Source organism: Eumetopias jubatus, unplaced genomic scaffold (assembly GCF_037043125.1).
Source record: "Eumetopias jubatus isolate StellerSeaLion01/CBP00866 unplaced genomic scaffold, mEumJub1_p1.0 scaffold_3, whole genome shotgun sequence".
Lineage (NCBI taxonomy): Eukaryota > Metazoa > Chordata > Mammalia > Carnivora > Otariidae > Eumetopias > Eumetopias jubatus.
The window spans coordinates 152,919,586-152,930,709 of record NW_028274809.1 but is presented as its reverse complement, the minus strand read 5'-3'; the positions used below and the strand labels follow the sequence as shown (position 1 = coordinate 152,930,709).

At 34.3% G+C, this 11,124-nt stretch overlaps 1 pseudogene; it reads right to left on the bottom strand.

The window, feature by feature from the left end:
• Positions 1-6,008: 6,008 nt before the first annotated feature.
• On the bottom strand, positions 6,009-6,471 carry LOC114209375 (small ribosomal subunit protein bS16m pseudogene; annotated as a pseudogene).
• Between the last annotated feature and the right edge of the window lie 4,653 nt (positions 6,472-11,124).

Sequence of the window (11,124 nt, the reverse complement as noted above, 5' to 3'; positions counted from 1 at the left end):
TCATACACGCTTCACACTCTTTGTTTCCCATGAAGATTGATTGGTTTCTGCTGCAGTACAAAATGAAATTCAAATTTGTAATTTAAATAAATGTAACTTCTCTTATATTTTATCTACTTGAAGTAAGACCCTCCACCCTTATCTATAAAATCTTCCCCAAAGATAAGATTATATTTTTCTGCTTATTGAGGAGCATTGGGTCATCAAAATAAGGACCTTAGAAATGAAAAACTAATTGTAGCAAAGCAAGCAAGGCCCTTGGGGGGGGTACTGGAAAATCAGATTTCTTCAATGAAAACAATTACAAAGGCTAACCTTTGGTTTAATAGCATACAATTTTATTAAACAAAATTCTCAGAATGAGTTCACTTGGATGGTCTGCCAATGAGGTCAATCAATTAACAAATTAATCAGCCAATCTTCAAAGACTTTTGAAAGACTTACTGCCCAGATATACTCAGAATATTAATGTTATATTATGCAAACAATAAAAATAAGATTGTTGTTGACTGTTTAGGGACAGTGATCATATCTTGTTTATATCTTGTTTTGGTGGTTTGGAGATTTGGACATTTCTGGAAGGGGAGAGAGAATGAAGGATTTATGAAAAGCATATGAAGATGGATGGAGTCTCATGAACAGGAACTTGAGTGTTTGTGTTGATATGACCAGAGATATAGGCAAGTTGTGTATAGCTCTGGGAATCTTCAAGGCTGATCATATTGATGTTTTGTGTGTGTGTGTGTGTGTGTGTGTGTGTGTTTGTGTGTCCCTTTTACTTCTGCTAATGCAGTTCTAGGACTTGTGGAAAAGTTGTTTTCCTTGCACATATCTGTATTTTTATTCAAAGATTATTGATAGCTTCTATGAGGGACAGTTACATAACCCCCAAAATATTAAAGAATCAGTGGATGATTTTATCAACTCCTGGTTTCTTTGTTTCTATTATTATAGTTAATTCTTCAGAATGAATGCTAAGAGGCATGGTACCAACACATGAATCATTCCACCCTATGACAGTCTCAGATTAAATAAGTTACTCTTATGAATTCATATAATTTGATTTATATATTCTCCTTCTGTACTGCTATATTAGAAATTAGATTTCTAAGTTATGATATACTTATGGAATTGAGCATATATATACATTTAATAAGAACTTAGAAAATATGATACTTTGACTTGTTAAGATGGACTCCTTGAGACTATATTCTAAGTCCTGTGTTAGAAATGCCATATTGTGACCTTGGCAATATTTGGCTGTAATTATTAGTCCACTGACCTGTATAGAAAAGTATTTTTACTTCTGTGATCTTATAGAAGGGAAAATTCTGGTCATGCTGACATATTTTCCTAAATGATAAAAAAAGTGAAAATATATCATCTATATTTTTAAAAATTAAGAAATTAACCAACACCTATTTATTCACTTAATACAAATGATCATTTATTTAGTTTTCACTTTTGACAGGAGCTGCTTTCATTGATAGTCACATGTATCAATAAAAGATAATAACATGACTCAATTTAAAAGAAGATTAACTATATTTAAACTCTACAGAATTTACCATTCTTGGAATCCCAAAATGTGATAGGATTTAAGGTTGTTTATTAGATGGTCATATAAATAGATATTACAGTTTCCTGACAATGATGAGTAATAATTTTGTCTATAATTAAAAATATGGATTTCATATCAGTATTAAGATACAAGAATATGCATATATGCATTCTACAGACACTGAATATTGTGGTTTTATTTCAACTTAAATCAGTTCTCTCTTTAGTTAGGTAATACCAAAAGATTTTTTGGTTAAGTAATGCCAAAAGATTATTTTTAATACTAGGAGCACACACACACACACACACACACACACACACACACACACACACATATTTGGCTTGTGCTTATTATTTGGCAGTCACTTGCATAAAATCTTAAAACATTATTTTATTTAACTGACAACAATGCAGCAAAAAAGAAAGCTAATATTAATTTATTCTTTTTAGAAAAGGAAACTATGATGTAGGTTAGTTTTACAATTTGTATAAATTTACCCAATAAGAAATCATAGATGTCAAGTTCTGAATCCATGTTTGTTAATATATTTGTTACAATAAACAGATATTTTTATTTCCTTGGGTCTCCATTTCGCCATCCATGTAGGATCCTTTTTCTTCTTTATTTCATATAATTTCGCAGAAGCTAATACTCTGAGAAAGCAATTTTAGCACAAGAATAAGGACAAAAAGTAGCTTGTGATGGTCTCAGGAAGGGATGAAAAATGTTGTAGAGATGACACCTTGCACACAGAAATGTCAAGGCACTGGTGGCATGAAGGATCTTAAGTGTGTTTTTGTCTGAACTGAAAGAGTAAACAAAGAAAAAGAATAAAATTCATGAAAAAGAATTATGTAATAAAGAACATACTGAGGTAAAATAATAGAAGAAATGATTTAAAAAAAACAAAGCAAAATTCCCTTACAAAAGGCTAGAAAGAAAGGAGACAAGGAGTTAAGGAGAATTATGGCATCAGAAAATTATGATGTAGGGTATCTGAAAAATAATGAGGCAAAGGAAAGGGAAGTTGAATTAGCATGAATCAGATTGCTTTGAGCCCATAGCTACACCAAGAAGTGAAGTCTTGGGGCACCTGGGTGGCTCAGTCATTAAGCGTCTGCCTTCAGCTCAGATCATGATCCCAGGGTTCTGGGATCGAGCCCTGCTTCGGGCTCCCTGCTCTGCAGGAGGCCTGCTTCTCCCTCTCCCACTCCCCCTGCTTGTGTTCCTGCTCTCGCTGTCTCTCTTTGCTGTCAAATAAATAAATAAAAAATCTTAAAAAAAAAAAAAAGAACTGAAGTCTTGTGCTATAATAAAAGGCTTTAAGTGGGCTTTTAAGGACAATGCTAAAAGGTTTGATTTAAGCACTAATGTGGAAACTATGCAGCCAAATAAGAATAACAAGAATGACAAACGTCACTGGTTCATTTTAAGCCACTTTAAGTTTATATTGAATATTTTGCCTTTTGAGAGATTAATTTTTTAATCTACCTGCCATATCTTCTTGAATGACATGCATAGAGAACTGTCAAAATGCTGAAAGACTTTTAATTTTTTAATTAGATCCTAATGATTACATGAATGAAAACCTGCTTTTTTGTTTGCAATATGGTGCATTGTTAAATATTGCGCACAATCTTGTCATTTACCTAGACTTGCCAACTGTGTGCTTGCATAGATAAAAAGGATTTTTTAAGTTGCAGTAAATTTCAAGTTAACAGAGCTCTAAGTACTCTTTAAACAAAACCATATTTTGCCAGACATTACTAGTTCTCTCAAACAATATTTTAAATTAAAATAGAAAATCTATCTACAATATAATGTTTTAAAGGGAAAAGAAAACAAAGCACCCTTTTCTAAATATGTTTAGATTTTCTCCAGTTTTCTTCTGGTCAAACACTGGCCATCTGTGATCACATAAATGAAAAGGATCTATTTTTAATTGTAGAAAATGTAAAATTAATATAGTTCTAAATAGTCTTTAAACTCTTCTAAGACTTTAAAATAATAAAAATTACCTATACAAATAACATTTAAAAATAGAAAGCCCCCTTCTCTGGAATTCAACAACAGTGTTTTACAAAACACTGTTTAAAGCAATGAACCATTAAAATGCATTTTTAATTATAATAATATGTCGGTGGACAATTAACTAAGATAATAATATTGTGAAAATATCCATTTCCTGAGTAGAGGAAGTTTGTTGGCCAAAGGTATGAAATAGAAATGTCAGGAATTTTGAGGAGACAATTAGTTGAATGGTTAAAAGCTGCCATCCACAAAAACATTTTTGGAACTTTACCAAAGTGTTATTCTTAATTGCATGGATATACAAATACTTAAATGTTTATGAAAAAAGTATGACTAATCTCTAAATATATTGCTTTGCATATAGAAAGGGTTTTACAAGTGTGATGTATTTTTCCTGTTTGGAACTCAGCCTTTTACATGTTTTTATTCAGTTTTAATGTTATGTTTCATGCATATCAAAAAATATACTTAATGCGTATATGGAATATAAAGAATCTGTGTACTCACACAAGCCAATTTGAGAGTATTCCCGATATTGTTCACAGTCTTAACACAGATATTCTGAATATCTTATGCTTTCTTTTTTCCTTATAATCTCACTATATATATATATAGTGTAATTTTGAATTTGATATAAATTGGATTTTACTGTAAATTTCACTGATATTTTAAAACTTAAAATTATATTTTTAAAATTTGTGCAGCTACAATTGAGTCATAATTATTCACAATTAGAATTCATTGGATAAACATGTCAACATTTACATCATTGAGATGAAAACAGTTAGAAAACTATAGTACATCTAAAATTTGACCATTAAGATCTACATTTGCCTGCTGTCTAAACTTTATTTTAAGGATCATTTGTTTGCATAAAAAATAAGGTTATACATTTACTGTTTTTTAGAAATGTGAAGTTGCTTTATTATTTTATTAAAGAAATGTGAGGTCATACTGATGTATCTTGAACTTTTAATATTCTTTAATTACTGAAGAACACAGTTTTCTTAGGGCAATCGTATTTTTGGAAGTCCTCTTTATGGTTTGTGGTAACTGCTGCTTCTTTTAGACTTAGGGACTATAATGGCAACCACTCTCTCATCAGTTTTTAGCCCCCAGAGTCCTGTACAAACCCTTCTTGATTTTCCCAGATCCAGCCTTTGTAAATAGTCTCTTCCCTTTATTAAACTCTTTTCAAATTACCCGATTTCAGTATGCCATCCATTTTTTTGATGAATGCTAACTGAAACATCACCAAAAGTCTTCATTACATCAACTTCCCAGAAAATTAGTAAATCATCCTTGTTTTCTCTTTCACTCTCTGTATTAAATCCATCCTTAAATCCTGTTGGCTCCTCCTTGAAAATATATTCAGATTTTGATTGTTTTGCATCCACTCCCCATCTCTAGCATTCCACATCTCTACTTATTGCAGGAACCTGAGTGACCCTTTTAAAATTAAAGATAAACTATGTCATTTCATTCAAAACCTTGCAGTAGCTCCCTGTTATACTTAGAGCAAAGCCAAATACTCACCATGACCTGGAACTTCATCTGGTCCATATTTTCTAATACTTTCTCCATTCTCCCTCTGTCCATACTAGCTACACAGACTTCCTTCTCAACCCTTGACTACCCCAAGCATAGTTTCATTTCAGGGTCTTTACTTTGTTTACTTTTTGTCTAAAAGGTTCATCTCTTAGACATCCTCATGGCTGACTCCTTCACTTTCTTTAGATCTATAATGAAATGCCCCTTATCCGTGAGGCACTGGCATTCCTTGACAACTTTATATAACATAAAACCCATCACACCATTCTTTTTTACCTATATCCCCTGAATTACTTTTCCTCAAATATATATAAGACCTGATGAGTATATTACTTATTTATTTACCATTTTCAGTGTTCATGTTTTTTCTTCTGTAGATTCAAGTTTCTATTTAGTTCCTCAGCTTAAAAAAATATGTTATTTCTTATAGTTCAGGTCTGGTGTCAGATTCCCTAAGCTTTCAGTTACCTGAAAATGCATTTATTTTAACTTTAAAGTTTAAAGGATATTCTTTCTGAATATTGAATTATTGGATGAAAGGCAATTTTGTTGTTATTGTGCTTAGCTTTTTAAAGCTGTCATGTCATTATCTTCTTCATTATCTTCTGTCTTCAATTGCTTCTGATAATTTTTTCTACCATTTTTATCTTTGATATACTATTGTAATATACCATATTTCTGTACATGTTTTGAAGGTTTTCTCCTGATATTTGCCTGTTTGATCATGATGTGCCAAATTACTTTGTTTCTTAGACCTACTTGGGTTTATTAGATCTGTAATTGGATGGGTTTTGTTTTTGTTTTTTTGACTCAGAAAACTCCATTCATTGACCTCCAAATCTAATAAAACTAAGAGCTTTGCACAAGTGTTTTAAGTGTTGACCTTTTCCCCAATGCTCTGCTCACTGAAGTCAGCTCATTTTTGTTTCTGTAGCCTCTGTATCTGTTTTCTGAGATGCTAAGAGGACTTCGCATGTCCATTTTCTTCACAGTCTCAGCATTTGTGATCATCACGGGATGCAGAAGGAAAAAGCCAGAAAGACCCAGAACCTTCTCCACAGGCTTAGGTGGGCCCCACAGCTGATCCAATGCCGGATCTGGTCTAAGTTGAGAGCAACGATTTTCTCTTTGTGATTGTTGGGCAGTGGATCATAGGAGCCCAGCTGCTCCACGAAATGGCCATCCTTGGGACACTTGTTGTCAGCAGCCACAATGCGGTAGAAAGGCCAGTTGGTACAGCCACTCAGGGCAAGGCCGATGGTTAACTGGCTTCCGCGGTAGGCTTTGAACAGGACAGTAGTGAGCTGGACCATGGTGCAGCCGGCCTGCGCCGAGGCCTGTATGCCCTTTACCGTGCCTCCAAGCGCGCTGCTGCCCATCACAGATCAGAGCGGGGAGGAGGGGGGGCGGGGGGCGGCGGAGGACAAACGCGGAGAAGTCCACACTGCAACACCCCTGACCTCACCACCCCTCCACCCAAGCCCTAGCGCCCCGGTGCAGGACAGATCTGAAATTGGATGTTTTGATCAAATTTGGCATTTATTTATTTATTTTATTTATTTATTTATTATCTGTATTTCTTCTCCTTCTGGGACTCTTATTACATGTATGTTAGACTATTTAATATTACTCCAAGCTTCATAAACTTCTATTTATTTTTCTTCAGTCTTTTTTAATGTATATATTTTACCTCGGCTCTTCAGATGAGATATCTATTGATTCATTTTTTAAGGTCACTTACTTTTCCATCACTAACTACATTTATCTGCTAAGATATATATTCATTCAATAAAACATATTTCCTTTAATTCTTTGAATATATATATATATATTCATTTTTTTTAAGATTTTATTTATTGGACAGAGAGAGACACAGCAAGAGAGGGAACACAAGCAGAGGGAGTGGGAGAGGGAGAAGCAGGCTTCCCGCTGAGCAGAGAGCCCAATGCGGGGCTAGATCCCAGGACCCTGGGACCAGACCTGAGCCGAAGGCAGATGCTTAACAACTCAGCCACCCAGGTGCCCCTATATATATATTCATTTTAAAGATTTTATTTATTTATTCATGAGACAGAGAGAGGCAGAGGGAGAAACAGATTCCCATGGAACAGGGAACCCAAAGCGGGGCTTAATCCCAGGACTCTGGGATTTCGACCTGGGCCCAAGGCAGGTGTTTAACCGACTGAGCGACCCAGGTGACCCTATTTGAATATATTTATAGGGACCCTGGGTGGCTCAGTCGGTTAAGTGTCTGCCTTTGGCTCAGGTTGTGATCGCATTGAGTCCGGGATCAGGCTCCTTGCTTAGCAGGGAGCCTGATTCTCCCTCTGCATGCCACTCCCATGGTTTGTGCTCTCTCTCGTTGACAAATAAATAAATTAAATAAATAAATAAATAAATAAATAAAATCTTGAAAATAAAAAAATGAATATATTTATAGTAATTTTTAACATTTTTGTCTTCTAAAGGAAACTTTCTCAGCCATCTTGGGAACAGATTTTTATTGACTGCTTTTTTTCCTTGACTCTGATTCACATTTTCCTGTTTATTTACATGAGTGGGATTACTGCTTGTATAATGGACAGTGTGGATGATAAATTGTAGAGACTGTGTGCTCGTTATCTTCCTCTAGAGACTGTTGATTTTATTCTAGTTGGGGCATTAACTACTTCTGATCACCTTGAATTTGAATAGATTTGGTTTTGTATTTTCCTAAGGCAGATCTGTCTAAAACGCATGATATTACCAAAGTTCCTGTAACTTGGTGAGACAATCAACTTCCAAATTGTGCGCCCATCAATTTTTTGTAGGGATTTGATGTAGGCTTTGCTAGGGTAGGTCTGGAGCAGGTAGAGCTATAATCTTTATCTCAGTTTCAGGACTGGAGTGACAAAAAGATATTAACAAATTTTCACCCCTTGGGTTGAACCAGACCTTAAGTGGTTCCCAGAACTGTTTAACCTCAATTATTGTCCTGCTCTCAACGTAGAGATGCTGTCTGATAAACATTCTGTAGACCTCCTCTGCATATTAGAAGTCCAGTCCTAGTTGAGGTAAAATAGAGAATTTAGACCCAGATTGCTTCTCAGAACTGTGGGCAGTTGACTCCTCATAAAATTCCAATCACTGCCCCAATCACTGATAACTATTTCTTTAGTTCAGTGCTACTATCATATTCTGATTAGATTCAACCTCATGGTGCAGTGGTCCCCAAGGAGAGCTGTTATGATCATAAGCTTTGATCCATGAATTTTTATTCTCTAAGGACTAGAAATTTTGAAGGCTGTTATCCAAAGCTTATAAAAAAGTTGCCTTATACATTTTTTACAGTATTATGGTTGTTTATGTTGGGATGGCCAGTGTGTATATACACATGTGTGTATATTCTTGCTTGTTAAACTTTATCTTCAGAAGATAGGAGAGTTGGGTTAATAAACTATCCTTAGAAGATAAGATAGGAAGACAGTTGGGTCAACAATAACTAACATGTAATAACTTGATATGAGAAATTAAACCAGTAGATAAAGAGTGAAAAGCCATTATTTCTAATGTAACATGATGTGTCTGGGAGGAACAGCTTTACTTCTGGTGTTTTTATCATGATGCATAGGGTAGGGATTGGTGTGGATCACCCTCGGGGAGCCCACTTAGGTCTACAATTGGAAAACAGAGGTGAACTGAGCATATCTTTTTCTGCTTGTGTGATGCCCTAAGACCAGTACTCCTCCGCTAACTTTTTGCTTGCACAAGAACAACAGATATTGTCTAGATTCAAAGTAAATAATCTAAAATTTCCCAACTAAATCATTATTGAGCAGGTTCAAATGGTATAAGTCAGTTTCCTCTGGTTCAACTGCACCTGAATAATTAGAACAAATTGAAGCAACAACATAAAAAATGATCATAAATCACTGAATAGCAGTGACTTTGAGGATTTAATCTTATTTCCACATAATAACCTGATAGTGTTATTTAAAAAATTTTTTTTAAATATATTTTAAAATGAATTATCGGATACCCTAATTAACACTGAGTTCTGAGATCATAAGCCAAAATTAAATGATAATTATAATGATAATTTTAATTATAAATGTTTGAGATAGGTTTCTACAAAAACTGAAGGAGAATAGTAAACTGAACTATTTGTATAATTACTGTCTTAATCTGTTCACTCTACTATAACAAAAATACCATAGACTGGGTGGCTTGAATAACAAACATTTCTCTCTCATAGTTCTGGAAACTATGAAGTCTAAGACCAAGATGCCAGTAGGTCTGGTGCCGGTGAGAGCCCTCTTCCTGGCCTGTTGATGGCTGTCTCCTCACTGTGTCTTCACTAGGGAGAAAGGGTAAGAGAACTCTCAGGGGTCTCTTTTATAAGGTGCTAATTCCATTCATGAGGACTCCACCTGCATGATTTAATCACGCCCAAAGCTCCCACCTCCTAGTACTGTCATATTGGGGTTTTGGATTTTAACATATGAATTTTAAAGGGGACACAGTCATTCAGTCCATAACAATTAGTATGTGATTGGCATTTTTCATAAGCTATTTAGTTTTTAAATTATTTTATAACTCATGTTTTATTAATACCATCTTAAATATAAAGGTACAGGGAGGTTGTTTAGACTGTATATCCCAGTCTTAAATTTAAATTTTAAATTTCAAACTGTTCTGCATAAAAATTCCTGAGTGTGCTACTTTCTATTTCTTTGACTTTATTTGAATTACTTCATGAATCTGAAACCTGATTTCCTCATCTTTTAAATGTTCTAACAACAGTGATGAAAAATAGAAGCTTGCCAGGTAAAAGAAACTATTTTCTGTTTATTTAAAGTTCAGTTTGCTACCAACGTTGTATCTTTTCTCTCTCTCTCTGTCTCTCTCATTTTCAAGATCTGAGGACAAAGACCATATAATTTCATGCAAATCTTTAGACTGTATTCTGCATTCTCTCTTGTCCTCAATCACCACAATCTTTTTAGAAGTATTTTTTCTTAAATAAATGTTTTTTTCTAAATAAATGTAATCAATGTTTTTGCAGTTTGGCCATAGATAAGTGGACTAAATAAATGTTATGGACTGAATGTTTGTGTCCCCTCAAAATTTATATGGTGAAATGTAATGGTACATTACCTCAGTGTAATGGTATGTGGGATGGGGCAGTTGGGAAGAAATTAGATGAGGTCATAAGACTGGGTAATGATGGGATTGGTGCTCTTATAAGAAGAGACACTATAGATCTTGTTCGTTGTCTCTCTCCATACACACATACTGAGGAAAGGCTATGTAAAGACATAAGCCAGAAGAGAGGCCCTTACTAGGAATAGACTCTGCTGGCACCTTGATCTTGGTTTTCCCAAGCTCCAGAACTAAAAGAAAATAAATTTCTGCTCTTTAAGCCACTCAGTCTATGGTATTTTGTTATGATATCCTGAGCAGACTAAGAAAATAAATAAGACAAATTTTGTAAATAATTTATCACAATGACAATTTTCAGTAATTTGTTATTTCAAAATTTTATTTACTCATCACTGGCACTGTCTTTTAAGATCTGGGGTGTATATATCTCTCTAAGCTGGCAAGTTGTCCTGATGCTTTATCTTCTAGTTTTTCTTTCAGGTGTTACAAAAATTATTAGGCATACATCAAGATGTGTTGACTGAAACCTGCTTTATATTGTCTTGGCCTAACTTGGGAAGATTTGTCTATTTAGTTGTATTAGAGATTTTGACATTTGCCATCATTTTATAGGTATTTAACATGTTTCCCTGAGGCTAACTGGAAATAGAATTTCAAAATTACATTGTTAAATCAGAGACTGCTAATGATTTTAACTACCTCAGATTTGTGATATATTTTAGCTATCCAGTGTATTCACATGCCATCTTACTGTCAATTCTAAAATGATCATTTAAAATTTTTATTAGTTTCAGTTCTAAGCCTTATAGGTAAAGTCTAAATTTAGTTGTTAGCAATCC